Source organism: Calliopsis andreniformis, chromosome 7, assembly GCF_051401765.1.
Source record: "Calliopsis andreniformis isolate RMS-2024a chromosome 7, iyCalAndr_principal, whole genome shotgun sequence".
Lineage (NCBI taxonomy): Eukaryota > Metazoa > Arthropoda > Insecta > Hymenoptera > Andrenidae > Calliopsis > Calliopsis andreniformis.
The window spans coordinates 12,922,196-12,939,980 of NC_135068.1; the positions used below are offsets into that span (position 1 = coordinate 12,922,196).

The following is a 17,785-nucleotide window of genomic DNA, read 5'->3' on the forward strand; positions in this document are numbered from 1 at the left end:
TCTGTCGCCAGTAAAATCGCTCTCTGCAGCTACCATGCATCGGTTCCGCGTTAGTAAAGTCGGAAATCGCTTTGATATCATCCAGCGAGAGACTCAGTCAAATCGCTGCCGCCATCTGGTGGCAATTTCCCGCGAACGCGACCGCTCGGAGAAGTGGCTCCCCACTCTAGCCCCTTTGCCAGTCACCAAAGCGCGGGCTAAGGTTCAAGTTGCATTTTAGATGCGAGCGAATGCACATCGTTTTCGGTTAGTGGTCATGCACCGAGTTCCGTGAATCCCGAGGACTTGCATAAAGCTACTGTCGCGTGGTGTCCGATTGTGCTCCATCGTTGTGAACTCTACGATCCAAGGAATTGGGGTGAGTGGTTGTTGCATTTATCACGCTTTGCATAAGTCAAAAGCGCATCGACTGTCCATTCGTCTTAACGAGGAGTCACGTGATCGCGCCTCGTCAGAACGCTTCCTGCCGTATTTATCGAGCAAAATTGCGGCACTTTCGTTTAATGCTCGCTTGCACGTGGTGTTAGAACACGGAGGCGAACCACATCCGGCATTGCGTGGATTGTTTCGAAGGAGGGCGGATCGCGCAATTCGAATTAACTTTCCTCTGCCACAACGGAAATTGGAGCAATGACACGCGAGTGCATGGAACGCACTGGACAGTCGATGCACTTTGTAACTCAGATGCATCACTGCAATTATAGACAGCAGGACCTCGATTAATTTGAAACTTCAAACTGAGGCACTCTCCTAAAACCTAATTCTATTATTAACGTAGAATTTATTCTTAAATTATACAGGGTGATCAGTTTAACTGGAAGCTCTCTGAGTTTCTAGTTTCACTGCCATAATCCAGGCCCAGTTGATCGAACTTTTATTACCAAAACTAGGCTCTTAAGAAGAACTTCTATTTTAATTAAACCATTAGAATTTCCCTCCGCCTAGATCAGCCGAAATCATTAAGTTCCAAGAGAGCTGCACATTTAATTGTCCCCAGAGATCGTGTCACATTCCGCAGAGATTATCGTCGCGCTGAATAATAAATTCACGCGTGCCCGTGTTGGATCGCGAAAGTCACGTATACGCCGTTTAGCTCTCCGCCTACGCGTACACAGAGGCCGCTCGTTAAAAAGGATTAATATAAACGATTACGTTATCAAGCGATCGGGGTGTGAAAGGTATTACGACGGCGCGGTGTCGCAGGGAACTTCGCCTAGTGCTTTATCCGCTCGCGTTATCTTACCTCGGCCAAATTGTTTTAGCGACGAAAAGTTCGTCGGAAGCTTTGGGGTGGCGCGTGTTAACTGCAGGGCGAACAGTGGAGAGGTGCGCAAAACTTGGCCACATTCCCATATAGCATAGACGCGTCTGAAAAACCTCTTAAAGAGTTCAGTAGGGTCCTAAAAAGGTCCAGAAGACGTCTTTGAAACATCTGAAGTTGAATCAGTGTATCTTTAGGACATTCATAAAACGTTTAGATAAAAGTCTTCAAGACTTCCTGTGCTATTTGGGTTAATATTGCATCAGGAGAAAGTTTTGTTTGGTGGGGTCAGAGGGCGAAATATTAAGGGAACGACTGTTGTAACGCGGGGGGAAGTCGAACATGTATAAGTTCATTTTTAGAAGTTTGTTCAGATTCTTATCGTGCCAGGTCAAATGTTGGCGCTTAAAAAGATATGATAATTTTCTTTTTAACGTGATACTCAGCGAGGAGTCCCACGAGTATTCGCGAGAATCAGCGAGCTCGCGAGGAATTCAAAACGTTATGCTCTCCATATAATTCCAGCGTGCATTGCTATTAAATTACCATTCGAATTGATCTGCATTTGGATGGCAACGAGAGCATTACTGGACCCAGTCAATGCCAGATTTATCTCGAAATCGTAACAATACTGTTTTCATTAAACAGCAGCCAGTTTCGGGCGTAAGGCTAGTCCCCATTGTCGCGGGTCGTATGGTTCTAATGTTGATCAATGCGTTCTATTCTTGCTTGCCCCGTGTTGTTATCCTTGTATCCGCATTGTGTCGGCGCGATTATATTGATATAGTGTATCGATATGTTGATATTGTCTTCCGATATTATCGTATCCGTGTTTTGTGGCTTTCGAGTGCAAAATGTTAGGCAGATTAGGTAGCCAGAGGCTCTTGGCTGAGCCTTTGCACACAATGCATCCACGCGTTGAATATTTCATTGCTCTGAATAGAGAAACTTCCCCAAAATATTTTCTAAATTCAGTGATAGACAAGGTACACTAATAGAACTTAGTAGCGAGTAGAGCATCGAAGAATATTAGGCACGTATTTTTCTTAGGCTGCTGGTGTACATATTTAGAGGGTGAGAACCACCCCAAAGTTGGATAGAAAATACATTTTCTTAAATCCCTTAAAAACTGATGCAGAAAAAACTGATAAATATACAAAATGCTTGGTTTTTTATCACCAATAAAATGATCCCAACGTTGAGGGTGGTTTTCACCCCATAGACATGAAGACGTCAAGGTGACGAGGGCAGATAGTGGAGTTTAAAGTCATTTGTCACGCGATTATGAACAGAACGATGGCATTCGTCACGTGTTTCATGTAAATCATATGGATTTATAACAATTCAGTTACACATGTTGCTCGGCCAGTGGTCCATCTCTCTCTTCCCTTTCGTTTTTCCTTCTAACATGTCTGCATTAAAACGCACACACTGTGCTAATCTTGTAACGCTGTGGTGCGCGTATTTGCATGGGAACTGGACCAAACCCTGTGTAATGAAAATTTCCCTGTGATATCGAGTGATACTTATGAATTCAATATCACATATCGCCTCGAAACAATTCGTAAGGGGAAAAAGATTTTCTCTCCTATCGCTCCGTCGACTCCATATCCCATCGTTCTTATATCGAATCCACTATCAGTAGCGTATTCCCCTTTATCCTCGATATCTTTTTTCGCGACGATTCCCGCGACACTGTCTCGTCATAAAAGAGTTTCTCACGTATTGCCAGGCAAAATTGCATCAGGATCTCGTCTCCCTATCCGCGGCTGCACAATGGGAAGACGAGTGGAGGCGAAGGCAGAATGGGAGAGGCGAATTAATAAGAGGGACGAAGGACGAAAAACGTGGAACAAGTGGCTTTTCGGCTGACGCGCTTTCCAGCCTCGCATTTTCGCGCCCTAACGAGATTTCAACGGCCACTTTAGGGCGCCGTGGAAATCCTTTCAATGGGAGTAAGCGTATTGTTAGACAACGTCTCGTCGCACCTTCTGCCCCGCGTCCGCCGATTCGATTTGTCCCTCTTTTATTCCATTCGACGCTCCCTCGAGTTTTCCTTTTAAATTTCATGGGGCCAGGCTTCATCGACTCAAGATCACCTTTTCGTGGAAAATTCTCGCGACAAAATCTGTGATTGTCGATTCGATATTAAACCGTGGTTTTAGTCTGTGAAAATAAAAAGCAGTCATTGTAACTTCGACTTTTCCAGTAACGACTTATCGACTCGAGATCAATTTTCGTTGGGAAAAAGGTGCTTCTTTTTGTATTTTCTGATTTCATGCAATTTAGTTGCTCATGAATTCCTTTATTCCTTATTGTATCCTTGCGTATTTCTTCCTCTTCTATTTTCGTGTCACTGGAGCCACAAAAGGCTTTGGAACACGACCAAAATTATTTATCAAATCATTTTATTCATAATCCAGTGGTAAGAAGATTTATTGCCCCGAATATTTGAATACGAGATTCGACTCCCCTATAGAATCCCAAAAATCTTAGGGTCTTCCATCAGCCTCACCCCAGCAATAATTCGATGAGCAGCCTTTGAAACGGCTGGAGCACTACAGTGCGCATTTATTTGCTCGGCGAGGCCCTTATTCTCTAACGAGGGCGATATCTTCCGCCACTGCTTCGATCTGGCTCGAGCACGATAAGCAAACAGGGCAGAAACACTGAATTGGAAAAAGGGAAACTCGGCTGAGGCTCTCCTCTCTTCCTTTTTTTCTAATTGCCCTCTGGGGAGTGCACCTAACATACTGGACACCGTTAATGGAATCTTATAACGGAGCAGAGAGCAGGTTGCTGGAAGTTTTTCCCCATAATCACGGCCTCCCGCGGAGTGTGATCAAATAAACCGTTCCATTCAGGCTTCTTGTACTGTGCGTGGAGGCCATCCCCGGAAACTTCGTTAAAAACTGCAACTGCCAGAGCACTTTCATCGGTACTCAGTTATTTTCAGCGCCAGTGTTGCTCCACTGGGATGCCTCTGCGTTTTAAAGCCGACGTACCATATCGAGCAAGTCGTATCAGGAGGGTTTTTGCCAGGGTTGCTATACAAATTCCTCCTGGAGTCAGGGAAGTGCGGTATATTGAGGGAAATCGAGAGGTGGGGAGGAAATAAGGAGTGTCCTATTATACAGGGTGTCCAAAGGGGTGTACAAAATAATTCTTGCTCGAAAAATTTCGTACTTGATTAAGGTAATCAAGGGGCCAGTTTGTACTGCGATACTCTGTGTTGCTTCTACACCCCTTATTTTTTCCTCTACTTCCCCATTTTCCTCCACCATACCCATGGAGGGAATTCGTGTGGCAACTCTGGTTTCAGCGGTTTCCTCGCGTCGGTAGGTTCTCGCCGAATTTTTTCGACAGATCGGTAGAGTGACAAATCGTTCAGCTTGCGCACTGATTTGTTGGAGCAATCGGCAGCTCGTGCCTCGTTCCTTCGACGGGCAAAATCATCCGAGAGGACAGTTGCGATAAAATGGACGGTCGATTCGCTTGGAAACGTCCTCGGCGAGTACGTGCGACTAGATAAATTCACTGAACCGGCTGCATTCGATACGGAAACACGTTCCGCGCACGGTTGTTGTTGTTTCCATGACTGACGGATACAAGGGCGAATTAATCCCCATGGCGAAGCTCTGCGCCCCATAAAATCGAATAATCGCCAGGCGACCGATATTCCCGAAACGGTCTAACGCTTGTCGATCGACCAGCTCACGGACAAAACGCTAGCAAGCTTTAATTGCAGACGTCGACGATGCCATTCATATTTTCGTGCCATTAACGAGCTTCCCAGACGAAGACCACAGGAGAGGAGCTCGATAAGTCTATATTTATTCATTACTTGTTTCTTTATGTTATCTAGCAGTAAGAAGAGAGTGCTTTTGTATGTCAGAGTTGAAAACAGGAAAGTCTTGACAAATTCTAAGATAAATTGTTTTCGTAATGGGTGGGAAGAATATTGATTGCGTTTTTATTATTTCGTAGCGTTCAACTCTTAAAATTCTTCTCCTGAAAAATTTAGAAAATGAGACTTATTAAGCTTTTTCCCTATGGTCTTTAAATATAACGCGCGCTGAACTTTTTTAAGAAAGCTGAGCGATATTTGAAAGATAATAGTTTATCGATTAATTAAAATTGAAATGCATTGGTATGCTGGTTCATTAATTTTTAATTCGATGCAGGGAACTCGGTACGACTTTATCGCGGCAGGAATAATAGAATGCTGTGATCTGATTTTCGTTGTCCGCGGAATTATTCGCGCATCGTCGACAGCAAATGGTTTTATAATGGTCCCTTATCGATCAGCGTCGCGACTTCGTGAAATGAAATAGCAACTGTTCAATATTAATTTGTCAAATTAGAACTGATTGCGAGGGATTGTGTTGCAGCTTGCTCTCCTTGACCAACACCTACAATCGCTACGATTGCTTCTTCATTCAGACTGCTCGAAGAAATGTATTTATGAATTATTTATACTGTTGTTTGCTTATGACTGACTATTACGTAAAGCGAATAGCTCGATTCTGACTCAGAGGTATAGAAAAAATTTTCTTCTTCTTTTTAAGTCATTGGTCGAGAGATGAAGCTGTACTATCGATAAACAATGTGCTTCCACTGCTTCTTATTTTGGTATATCGAGTCATCTTTCTTTCAATATTTTTCTAGTCTCGTGTCCTCCATTCCGTCAACAAATTATACACCTGAAAATGTCGTTAACCATTTGTACCAACAAATTGTAAAGAATCAATGCAGTGTAGTAAAAGACGAAAAAAGAAATTCCTATAAAATATTGCTGTGTTCTGTTTGAAACGGATTATACATTATTTCGTTGCCAATGGGAACTGCAACAAGTACAAAACACGGGGAAACAAGTGCTTGGACATTCTCGATTAAATGCTTGGTCTGAGGAATGAATGAGCCGACACACAACTCTCGAAGCCTGGACAGTGTGACTTTGACGTTCTCTAATTCCTTTGAAACACTCTCTGGAGGGATGAAACTGAAGCTTTGTCTGTCCCCAGAACAAAAATTCAACACTCTTCATAGGAAACATAATCTTAGAGAAAAATAGATATAGAAGGAGCATTTGCAATTTTTTGTGAAGAAAATTTGTGCAAGATCAACTTGACATTGTTTCAATAAGTAAAATAAATAATAACTTGACATTATTTCAATAAGTATGTCTATATATTTAAGAAATTTAATTTTAATAACATTGGCAGAACTGAGCTTGCACAAACTATCCTCAAAAAAATAATAGGCCAAAAAATGTCAAGAGCAGAGGAAAGAAAAAAATTGGCAAGTGAATAGAAAAGTATATTCTTCGTTGGGGAAGTTACCCTCTGAAATGCTCGCCTCAAGAGTCACAACGAAACCTATGTTGAACCTATAGAGTGTATACTGATTAGCATCGAGAACGAATTCACTGTCTTAATTAGGTCCGCCTTGTCGCCTGTGTCGCAGCAGTGACGTTTTCATTGTCGGCTATCTCTCTCGCCTCGCGGAAAGAAACGAGGCGTAAAAAGCAGCTGGACACGTCGTTCTTCTATCCGTCTCCCTCTCTCTCCCCATTTTCCACCCATTTCTTTTTCCACCCCCGCCTTTGTGTCTCCCTTTCTACGTCGACGCTTCGTTTTCTGGGGCCGCCGCTTTCGCCACGGTTAGATCGCGTTTGTATCAATCAAGCCGCGACGTGAAAAATGATTTCGACGCTGGCACACGCGACGCTTTAAACGTTGATTCATAGGGCGGACGGGAGGATCGCGGAAAAAGGGTAACGCGGAAGTTGAAAGGGTGGAAACAGTCGTGGGGACTTTTGGTGATATCATGGACAGAGTGTACGTATATATCTCGCGTCAAAATGTCGATTTTTAGTGTGCAGATTTTTAAAAATATTTTTTCTAGCAGAATATTCACAATTCTCGATCGACAGAACTTTCCTCTCTCTTCCTGTTTCTTGCAAGCTCTCGATGCCTCTGTTTGCTAACTTGCTTGAAAATTTCCTCGCCTGACTGATTACTCATTGTGGAGAATGTAGCGAATCTCGAACTTCTGACGCAAGCTCGAAATTTTTTGTGCAATTTGGATTAAGAGTTACTCGAACACCTAACGAAGAGGCGGCATAAAAGTTGTTCAGCTTACTTGAGAGTTTCTTCGAATTTTCTTCATAGTTACCTCTGACCCCCGCTCTCTGAATTCGTTTAATAATTAAATTATACCCGAGGGAAAAATATATTCTCGTTTGGAGGCGATTCCTCAATCGAGGAAACTCGTTTTCTTGGAAAATGTTTAACATTACACGTGCATGCCGTGGTCGGAGTGGTCGGCTGCGGTCTGATCGCGTGCCTTCTCGCATTCCACAACTTCTCAGACTTTTAAATCGAGAGTACGAAATGGCAGAGGAGCTTCGATTTAAACAGCCTGCATAAAATCTGTTCCAGCTGGTTTCGTGAATTTGTAGACCGATGAAAGATAGCTAGCGTGCTCGTGTGGAGCATTAAACAATTATGGCCCAATTTGCAGGCTGTGTAATGTGGGACAGTAATGAACAGTAAATTTTCTATCTTCCTAAAGGATAGAATTTATTTCAACTGGAATCTGCCCACTGCTTCTTCACATAATTAAATACCGAACGTGTGAAAGAACTGGTCATCTCAGATTCCTGAATTCTCCTTTTCTTAGGAAGGTTCAGAAGGAAAGAATGTAAAATGTATACCTGGCGTTTACACCTGGCTAGAAAATTTGAAAAAACGTCTTCCTGTGCAGTTGCACGGACACGGTTCAGTTTTCATACCCAAGCTCGTAAATCTCGTCTGTCTTTGGGAGAATTTACACGCCATTGCTGTCCTGGCAGTCGTAAAACTCCACTAAAACAGGTGTACACGTACCTTCTTGGTATTAAGATTTCTCCTCCGACAAGACTCTGTAAAAGTCTCCTGATTTAAATTTCTAAAGAATTCTAGTGTTCAACTAAACCTAGAAAGAATTAAAAACTATTGCATTCCTTAATCGCTGACAAATTCGTTTCAGCAGTTGCAATAGAACACTCGAAAAGCCTGCGTCTCTAATCGCGTTTCACGCGTGAGAGACACGCTTCGACAGCCATCGAAAGGATCGATTTGCCCGCCTTAAAGGGACTGCATTGTAGAAACTCGCACGCTTTGCGAGCATAATGCAGAATCAAATTGGTCAATCATGATCCTGGCGTAGTCTGCATAATTTACCTTGCGCTCGCTCGATTGCTTGATTCGATTATTCGTATCACATTGTAGTGGAACGCACATGTACCATCCGTCAATTGGAAACTAATGCACCACGCTAATGTAACAGGATTCCCTCTCCTATTCCCTTAATTTATTTGTCTGCGCCCTAGCATTCCTTGAGATTAGTGCTCGCGAAGCCAGATGGGACGTAACGAAGCTAAATAATTTTCTATGAAGTCAGAAAAAGGAAGAAGCACAAGTTTTCATTATCTTCTAGCGACGCTGTCTCCCAAAATTAATCGATACTTCCATCACACCACGAATCGCGTCGATTTTCCAATTTCCGCCCGAAACTTCGTCCGCATTAACTCGATTTGCATTCGAGAAGCAAACGTTTCAAACAAACGCGAGCGTTAAATTGCCTGGCCGCGATTTTATTATCCCGAGTTTCGCGGCGTGGGAAAATCGTCAGGAAATTCGAGCGAATTTTAAAGCGCAGACGTGAAATCCATAAAACTTGATTCCCGCGAGAAATTATTCGAATCTTTTTTCCACGGATAGTGATTCGGTCAGAGGCGTTCGACGGTTAAAAATAGACTCGTTTGACTAGACAGCCTTTCGCGTTGAACGTTTTCCCCCTGTCAGTCAGTTAGTCGAGATGATGTATGATAATGAGGCAAGAGTTCAGGCTCGTAAGTAGGCGAATTTTGGCCTGGTGGAAATTTCTCTGGCCAACGCGAAATTGGGCTGGAACTTTTACAGCGGTGGCTGGAAATAGTTGGAACATGCCTGGTCGACGTTACACGTGCTTGGAACTTCGATATCGATCTGGCGCAGTTTTGTCGGCACTTACAGCCATAAACCAGGCTTCCTGAAGGCTGATACAGTGGACTGAGACCAGCTTTCGATGGTCAATGGAGATTGAGAAATTTTGAGAAATGTCGAACACTTTGCTTGTCGATTTCTCATCTGGCTTTTTATTTTCCACTGGAAATCAAAGATACAAATGTAACATACTGTGGCCTCGTTTCGAGTATCGCTCTCCCTGCGTTATTAAAATTTATTATTCATGAAACGGAGAGTGAAGTTTTCATGTAATCCGAAACTGATTAATATTTCAAGTGGTGGGAATATTTTTAACTAGTTACATAGCGATTTGTTGCTCGCGTTTCAGCGAAACTGTGTATCTATGTTACGTTTAAATATGTACCTTTAGCCTTTGCATAAATTATTTTAGGCAAGTTCGCTCTTGCATATTATATGGGCACGAAATGGAGAGTAGAAGAGTGATTTAACTTACGTTTAATTTTAATTCGGAGGGAATAGGCACCTACGAATTGAAATTACCCCCTGCTGTATTCAGGAGTCGAAGATGATACTTCGAGAGTCAATCCAGTGGCAGGGCAGACCATATGGGCTCTGAATGCTGGAGACATCTGTGTTGGCGCAACAATGGTTTCGCCCAGTGGGCCACGAGTGTTCTCGCGTGCTTGACTCTTGTAACACGGTTAGCCAGCCTCTGTCTCTGTCTTCTCCCATCTCTTCACAGCTTTTCCGCCCCGTTCTCTGCTCATTGAACCAGATCGACGTCCTCCAGCTACATAAGTCCCATTTCGTCTGAATGAATGTTTAATTTGAGCGTCATTGAGGCCTTTCTAGTGGCGCGAGCGCGATCGACGCATTAATTCAATTTGGCGCTAATTAATGGAGCCACTCCCTCGTTGATTCAATTTGAATACTGTCCTAGAGAGCCACGTCTGTCCTCCTTCCTTTTCCCCCTACCTTTCAGTTATCTAGCGACGAAGGATCTGTTTGTTCTGTTTTTACCTCCCTCCCTAGCCGCTTTTTGCGTTTTGCTTCTTTTCTCCTCGCTTCCCTCTCGACTTCAGCCACTGACCAGTCGATCGATCTCGACCAGCGCTTCTGGCTCTCTCAAAAGTCGTTTCAGGGATTTTCGAGGACCACCCGCGCGTGCTAAAGCTTGTGCAAACGCCTGGACGATCCCGTGACCGGCTCCTCCTCTCGGTATCCACTGTGCGTGTTCCCTCGTATCGGGAATCCTTCTTTTTCTCGAAGACCTGCTGCTCCTTTGCTTTGGAACCGAGTGTATTCTATTCTATCTGGGAATACTACACTTGGGAATGCAGTGGGAATTTTTATAGTTAGATTTAGTGGATTTAATTACGATTTTTAAATGATCGACTGTGGAAGAATAGGTAAAAAATGAGGCATGAGTAGTCAGAGGGATGGTCAAGGGTCAAGCATCAGAAATAGGTGGAATTGACGAGGGTCAGGCAGGACCAGTAGAGGGACTGTTCAAGGGTCAGGTATGAGGAGCAGAATGGTTCAGAAAAGTCAGATAAGTCGAGTAGAAGAACTACTAAGGGATTAGGTGCGAGAAGTGGAAAGGGTAGTCAAGAGTCAGACGTGACCAAAGGAAAAGCTACTCGAGGGTCAGATATGAGCATTGGAAGGGGTAGTTAAGGGTTAGGCTTGAGTAGTGAAAGGGGTGGACAAGGGTAGGAGGGTCAGGAAAATCCCTCAGACCTCGACAAAGGGATAGAGAGAACGATCCGACTCGTCTCATGTCTCGCGAGCGTCTGAGGAGCTTGGTCTTCGCAGGGTTATTTATATCCTTACGATTGAGACAGAAAATAGGGGGAAATGATATCCTACGAAACTGCCATCCGCCAAGGAGGGGAGAATTTGTACGTGCGTCCAAAATCAAATGAGATGCCCGTATGGGTGCATGTAGTGCGTTAAATCCGCCTTAAGGAGGGAGCAATAAAGGCTTTGCAGCGACTCTATAGAATTTATTGTGGGTGGAGGAGAAGGTGAAAATTCCGTTTCACCCAAGAACGCGGGGCAATTCCATCCCCGTACCTGATTACAAATTCTGTGAAGTTGCTGGTTATGAACGTGGTGCAGTTGGCAACTTTGGCATGCACGAACTTGGGGAGGGGACATCTACTTACTGCCTTTAAACTTTACTTCTGATTGTGAAGGGGTAAACGAGCTGCCCCTGGCAATTTTTATTTGTAGAGGTAGGTATAGGAACAATTAGAGACTCACTTTTCATTCAGACCTCGATATCTCGGCGAAAAAAAATCGCAGAGCACTCACCGTGGCCTCATTCGACAGGGTAGGGTCCTGCTTAAATGATTCACCAAAAAAGATCCCAGAAAAAATTCATTGAGTGCCTGGCAGTCATCCGAAGTCGGAAAACATTCAGGGAAAAACTACCCTCTATTTCTCAGCAGGTCCTGAAGTCAAGAATTTTTTCCGACCAAGTTCAGCTCAGGGATGTTAAAGTAGAGGCTTTACCCTTTAAAATGAGATCAGGCTGATTTCGCTGCGATTTTTTTTGACGGAGATACAGCAGTTCAAAGATTAAGTACATTTTCGGGCTCTGGACCACTGCCTGGCTCTGACGCTGCAGGCTCACTTTTCACTGAGACCTCGATATTTCGGCGAAAACAAATCGCAGAGATCTCACCGTGGTCTCATTCGACAGGGGAGGGTTCCTGCTTGTATGTCTCACCAAGAAAGATCCCAGAAAAAATTCATTGAGTGCCTGGCTGTCGTCCGAATTCGGGAAATATTCGGGGAAGAACTACCCTCTATTTCTCAGCAGGTCCTGTAGTAAAGAATTTTTTTCGACCAAGTTCAGCTCAGGGATGTTAAAGTAGAGGCTTTACCCTTTAAAATGAGACCAGGCTGATCCCGCTGCGATTTTTTTTGACGGAGATACAGCAGCTCAAAGATTAAGTATTTTTTCGGGCTCTGAACCACTGCCTAATTCAGACGCTGCAAGCTCACTTTCCATTCAGACCGTGATAACTCGACGAAAAAAAATCGCAGGGAACTCGCCATGGTCTCGTTCGAAAGGAGAGGGATCCTGCTACAATATTCTTTCAAAGAATATGGCAAAAAAAATTTATCAAGTACCTGGTAATTCTTTGAATTTAGAAAACATTCTGGGATAAACCATCCTCTCTTTCTCGGCGGGTCGTGAGGTGAAGAATTTTTTTCACATAAGTTTAACTCAGGGGTGTTAAAGTGGAGGCTTTGCACTATAAGATGAGACCTGGCTCACTTTGCTGCGATTTTTTTTGACGGAGATATAGGAGCTCTAATATTGGCCAGTTTTGCGGGTTCTGAATCATTGCCTGATTCAGAGGCTGCAAGCTCACTTTCCATTCAGACCGCGATTACTCGACGAAAAAAAATCGCAGGGGACTCGCCATGGTCTCATTCGGAAGCAGAGGGATTCTGTTACAATATTCTTGCAAAAATTATGGCATGAAAAATTTATCAAGTTCCTGGCAGTCCTCTGAAGTTAGAAAAGATTCGGGGACAAACCATGCTCTCTTTCTGGAGGGAGGTTTTGGGGTGGAGAATTTTTTTCTTGAAGTTCAATTTAGAGATATTAAAGTAGAGGATTTGCCCTTTAAAATTATCTTCGGTTCAGCTCCCTAATATTTTTTGTCACTAAATTATAACAGATCGAATGTCAAAGATTTTTTTTATCTCTGGATCATTGCGTATGGTATTCTGTAATCCCTTCTTCCCGCGAAAGAGTTGTTGCCGTCTGAGATACGAGATGTCTGCACGCTGTCTTCTCGCATTTCCAATTCCATCTCTCGCATTACGTCTGGGACGTGGGCCGTCGTGTTGCATCGATATACAAATACACGCGGAATGCACGGTTCACGTGTCTTCTTTTCACAAGGAATCTTATTCCACTGTGTGCTGGAAGACAACAATCCTCCCCTCCTGGAGAATCAAATTATATAGGAACGTGGCAGGATGTTGAAAATAAATGAGGTGATACTTGAGATACCTCTGACTCTCTTTACTTCTACTATCATTCTAAGATCTTAAATTGTGGTAGCTCAATATGTTCAGTATTGTCAATTCTGTCCATGCACGTACATAATACCAATGTACGAACATTTCCAAGCAATCCACTTTCCACGGAGTTCTTATCTGCTCGTCAGACACGCAAATAACTCGATAACAATTTAAACGAGCGTAACCGCTAGCATAAATCTGGTCCATCGCGCGAATACGTTTCCATTTCCCATTCGATGGCTCGGACCTCGCGTTAAAACGGTTTCACGCATTGGAGTTTCACGACTTCATCGACGAGGATGAAAATTATTTGGAAAACACGACGCTGTAACAATCTCGTCGAAACGCGAACGCGCTTTCGTGTTTGTAATGGGAATCGCGTGTCCGGCATGAAATCATTTCGTAATATCGGAACACGAGCTAATGTGCATGACGAAAATAATATCCCTGTTGACAATCCGCGTTCCAGCCAGCGCGACAGTTTCTCTTCGACCGCCGATCGATTCCACTGTGCCCCATCGATCAGCCGAGCAGACTAATTCATAGCAATCGACCTGAAGCAATTCATTTTCGTTTCGTTATCCGCAGGCGAACCTAACCCAGTGTTATCAATGGGCCATTCAGCGTGCGAGCTAATTGCGATAATGCGGGGCGATAAAGTATCTTGGGCAATAAGTCTTCGTTCGCGTTGCTTGTAACTCGTTCGCGTACGCGTAAATAGGAATCTGTAAAAGGTATCACTCGAAGAGAAATTTCCCAAGGATCGCGTGTATGTCATAAAAATGTAGATATATGGATCGTAGGGATAGGCAATCCTACGTGAGAAAGGTAAAAAGTCCCCTGTTGGTCGGAGTGTCTTGCCAGGACATATATTTTCAGACGCCAAACGCTCGCTACGTGCTTTCGTTTGCTGTGTGTCAGACGCGACAGTTTTATTCGTCAACTCTGGATGAAACGTCCCTCGTCGATCACGGTTTTTGCTGCCTGCTGACCAGCTACTGTGCTTCAGGCACGTCTGACTCTAGACTTCTGATTCTACTGATAAATGTATGTAGACACGCCACTCATCCTTGATTGACAGGGGAGGCACCCCAAGCTGTCAACTCCAGTTATAATCTGCTTTTACAGGGTGATAGTTTACACATTGCCAATGCTATCTGTAAAATACTAGCTGTAATTCTCATCTTCTTCATATAGCACAGCATATCTTCAAAATGATTTAACAATTGTGCCTAGTATTTTATAAATACTATCACTGTGCAAAAGCATATTATAATCTGAGTCGACGAGTTAGAATCCCTCCCTCGTGAGTCCCAAGAAGTCCCGTTTCGTGACGTTTTCTCATCGACTTCTTTATTATCCACGATCACCTGGTTTATCCATTTATTCATCTATTCATCCGTCTACTTGTCGCGTTTCATCACGTCAGGCGAACGAGTAGAGAGCATGAAAAATACATCGACGCGGCACGCTCAAGTGCTCAATAATTCTGTGGCCGACGGAGGAAGCAGGCCCGCCAACGCGCTCCCCATGAATGTACAGTAATAATCTTTTCGAGAGGCAGACCGTGTGTATGCAGAAACTCGCAGGACGGCACGATACGATCCAAAATGCACGTGTGTGCACACGGTAATCCTATAAGAGGCGGGCATAGCAATCCCTTGGAGTAGCTTAAAAGCACTAGGCGCGCTTAGCCACGGACATTTGGAGTTTCTCTTGCTGATCGGCTAGGAAAGAATCCTTGACTTCCTGGTTCACCTACTCTGCTCGATAACTCTGTGGCTGCGAAACGGAACCAGGTAACCGTTCCTCGTATTCAGACGGTTTTTGTAAGAAAGTGCCCTTTGGATTCGAGGAAAGTTGGAGAGGAATTAGCTCGGTGTTAAGCATGGGTTAGATCTGGGTTAGGAATCAAGAAACTGTTCCCTTATTCCAGGCTGCTTTCGTTAGAAAGGGTCTTTTGGATTCGAGACAAGTTGCAGAGGAGCTAGGTTTTGGATTAGATCTTGATGAGGGTTGGGCTGCTCCTGTCTTAGGCCTGTGTTAGTCCTGGGTTAGTAATCAAGAAACTGTTCCCTTACTTCATTCTGTTTTTCTCGCAAAGTGTCGGTTTTGATTCGAGAAAAATTCGAAACGAATTTACGCTTTCTGAAGTAAAAAATCCACTTCGAGCGTACCCAAAAATCCTCCACGTAGCCTGACGTTGGATCTCAGCTGGCAGAAACGCGAAGTATGCGACGTATTCGCGTGCTGGAATCGGAAATGGTTCGATCTTACTAATCCAGCCGAATAAGTTCCAGAACTCGGCGCATAATCTGATGTAGCGTGTCTAGTAATTCTGTAGAGTGGCTGGATGCCTGGGGAAGCTGGCGTCCGATCGATCGTGATGGAAGGGCACCGAATTTCGCGGGTCCGAGCACTAACACAGAATCCTAGTTTCTTGTGGATCCGATAGCATTTCAGCTTTGCCTCGCTCTTGAAACTTTGCCTGGTGAAATTTTAATTCGCCCAGTCGCGGCCGAATTTCTTTCGCTCTGGCTGTCAGGGCCAGGGAAAAGGCAGGAGCGTGACACTCCTCTGGTCCTGGAGACACAGTGTCTCGCGAATCTGCCATCCCCTAACTTTCCAAGACGCTTATGAGAACGAATCCCTGACCCTCCCTGGCTGCTATATGGATAAACTTCCAATCTCGCTGACCATGGAGTTTTCCGGTTATTTGCATGCGACATGCACATCCAGCTGGAAATTGATCTACCGACTGCACTCGTAAAACTTCTCTTTACCGTTGAACACTTCATTTGAGACGAGATTAAGGAAACTGCGTTCCTGGAGATCTTGGTCGACCCGAGCTTAATCCATCCAGCGAGTAGACTGTCTATCGAAGTTATCAAAAAGGCAGGGGATGTGTCCTGCTGGACAGGGTGAAGGTGGGCCACTAACTGACTGTGGAGCAATAGCTCTGCCTTCTCCTCATCTGACAACAGCATCTACTTCCATTTCTCCATCCCTCATGCGATTAGCTACCTCATCTCACTCAGTTTTTCTCGTTGAGGATTTGTGTACCTATATTTCATTTCGTGTAAGGATCCAGTCCCGAGTCTCTCAGCGAAATGTTCTCACGGTTCGCGAGTCGTCTTTACAACCGCCTTAAGCGTGTAAAATACGGCCCCGAGCGAAATAAATCGGCGTAAAGCGTGGCAAATCAATTCCGTCCGCGTTTGCAGGCTCCTCCACTGTCAGAGGTACAAACTACTGGGGGTATTTAAGCGCATGCTACCAACAGGGCCGCCCCTGTTCGGCGCGGGTTACATTATTCAAAAGTATCGGCGCAATGCAGACTACGTAAGGGGCTTGAATTATGCACGATTTATTAGCCTTAGGAGGGACTGCTTCCCCGTAGTGATTCGTGCCTGTGTACACACTGTGTCTCAATTATATTAGCCTCCTCTGGAAAATTGATACCCCCATTCTCGCTGGAGTACGTTCGATACGGTCGTTAATGTCATTCTCTTCTTTCTTCAAACGAGATTCCTTAACTCGATTTTTACTCTTGCCTCCCCCGCTGCACCCCTGCCTTCAATTTAATTAGTCGAGATTGTTGGGGCTCGGAAGTATAAGATAGAGTTGTCATTCAATGTATTTTTGTCTCAGAGCAAATCTTGAGGAGAAAATTTCGTGGATAAAGAATCACAAGATTGAAAATTCCGTCGTATTTTGTTATTTAACGATCGTAATTGTTAATAATTTATGAGAGCCACTCCGTGCAATTATTATTAACAATAGGTATAGCGAAAGGTGTTGTTACAGTCATTACTTTATTGAAAATGAGAAATTTTCGCGAGTTTCTCTGCAGCCAGTTGAGAAGAGGGGATGATTTCTCTAATTCCCCCTCTTCTTTGAGGAAACATAAATACCTCTACAGGGCCCAGAGATCCTCACTCGTCTCGGGTCCTCCGAAGGGTGCACACCCTCCTGGGGATCCACTGGGGGGACTCCTGGGCCCTGGACAACCCCTGGACCATGGTCTACTCTGGGCCCTTGGACTATCCTGACCATTGGGCAACTTGACCATTGGTCATCCTTGACCACTGGTCATCTTTGGCCATTGGTCATCCTTGACCACTGGTCATCTTTGGCCATTGGTCATCCTTGACCACTGGTGAGTTTTCCTCAAATTTTAAACTTATTTCTTCTCTGGTCCCTATTTTTATATGTCTCCTCCCTCGTCTCCACCCTCATCCCTCATCTTCAACCCACACTGTTCACTCTTTCCTGTTGATTAGCAATACAGGGAGTTCTTTCTGAGGTTTATCCTTGGTCTAGCCCTAGGTCTGGCTCTTGTTTTGAACTTTCTTTGACGTTCTACTTAACTCCCAATATGAATAAGTTTGATTCGCGTTATAGTCATCTGAATCGTTTCCGCAAACGAACAGGAAATGAGAAGTTCAAAAACGTAGCGTTGCAT

At 44.2% G+C, this 17,785-nt stretch overlaps 1 protein-coding gene across 1 annotated transcript in view; it reads left to right on the forward strand.

The window, feature by feature from the left end:
- Positions 1–222: 222 nt before the first annotated feature.
- The window catches only part of Con (leucine rich repeat protein connectin), a 195,196-nt gene continuing 177,633 nt past the window's right edge, over positions 223–17,785 (forward strand). The window contains exon 1 of the mRNA XM_076382391.1: positions 223–358. The gene's annotated coding sequence lies outside the window, so the exon portion shown is untranslated. The remainder of the gene's footprint in view (positions 359–17,785) is intronic.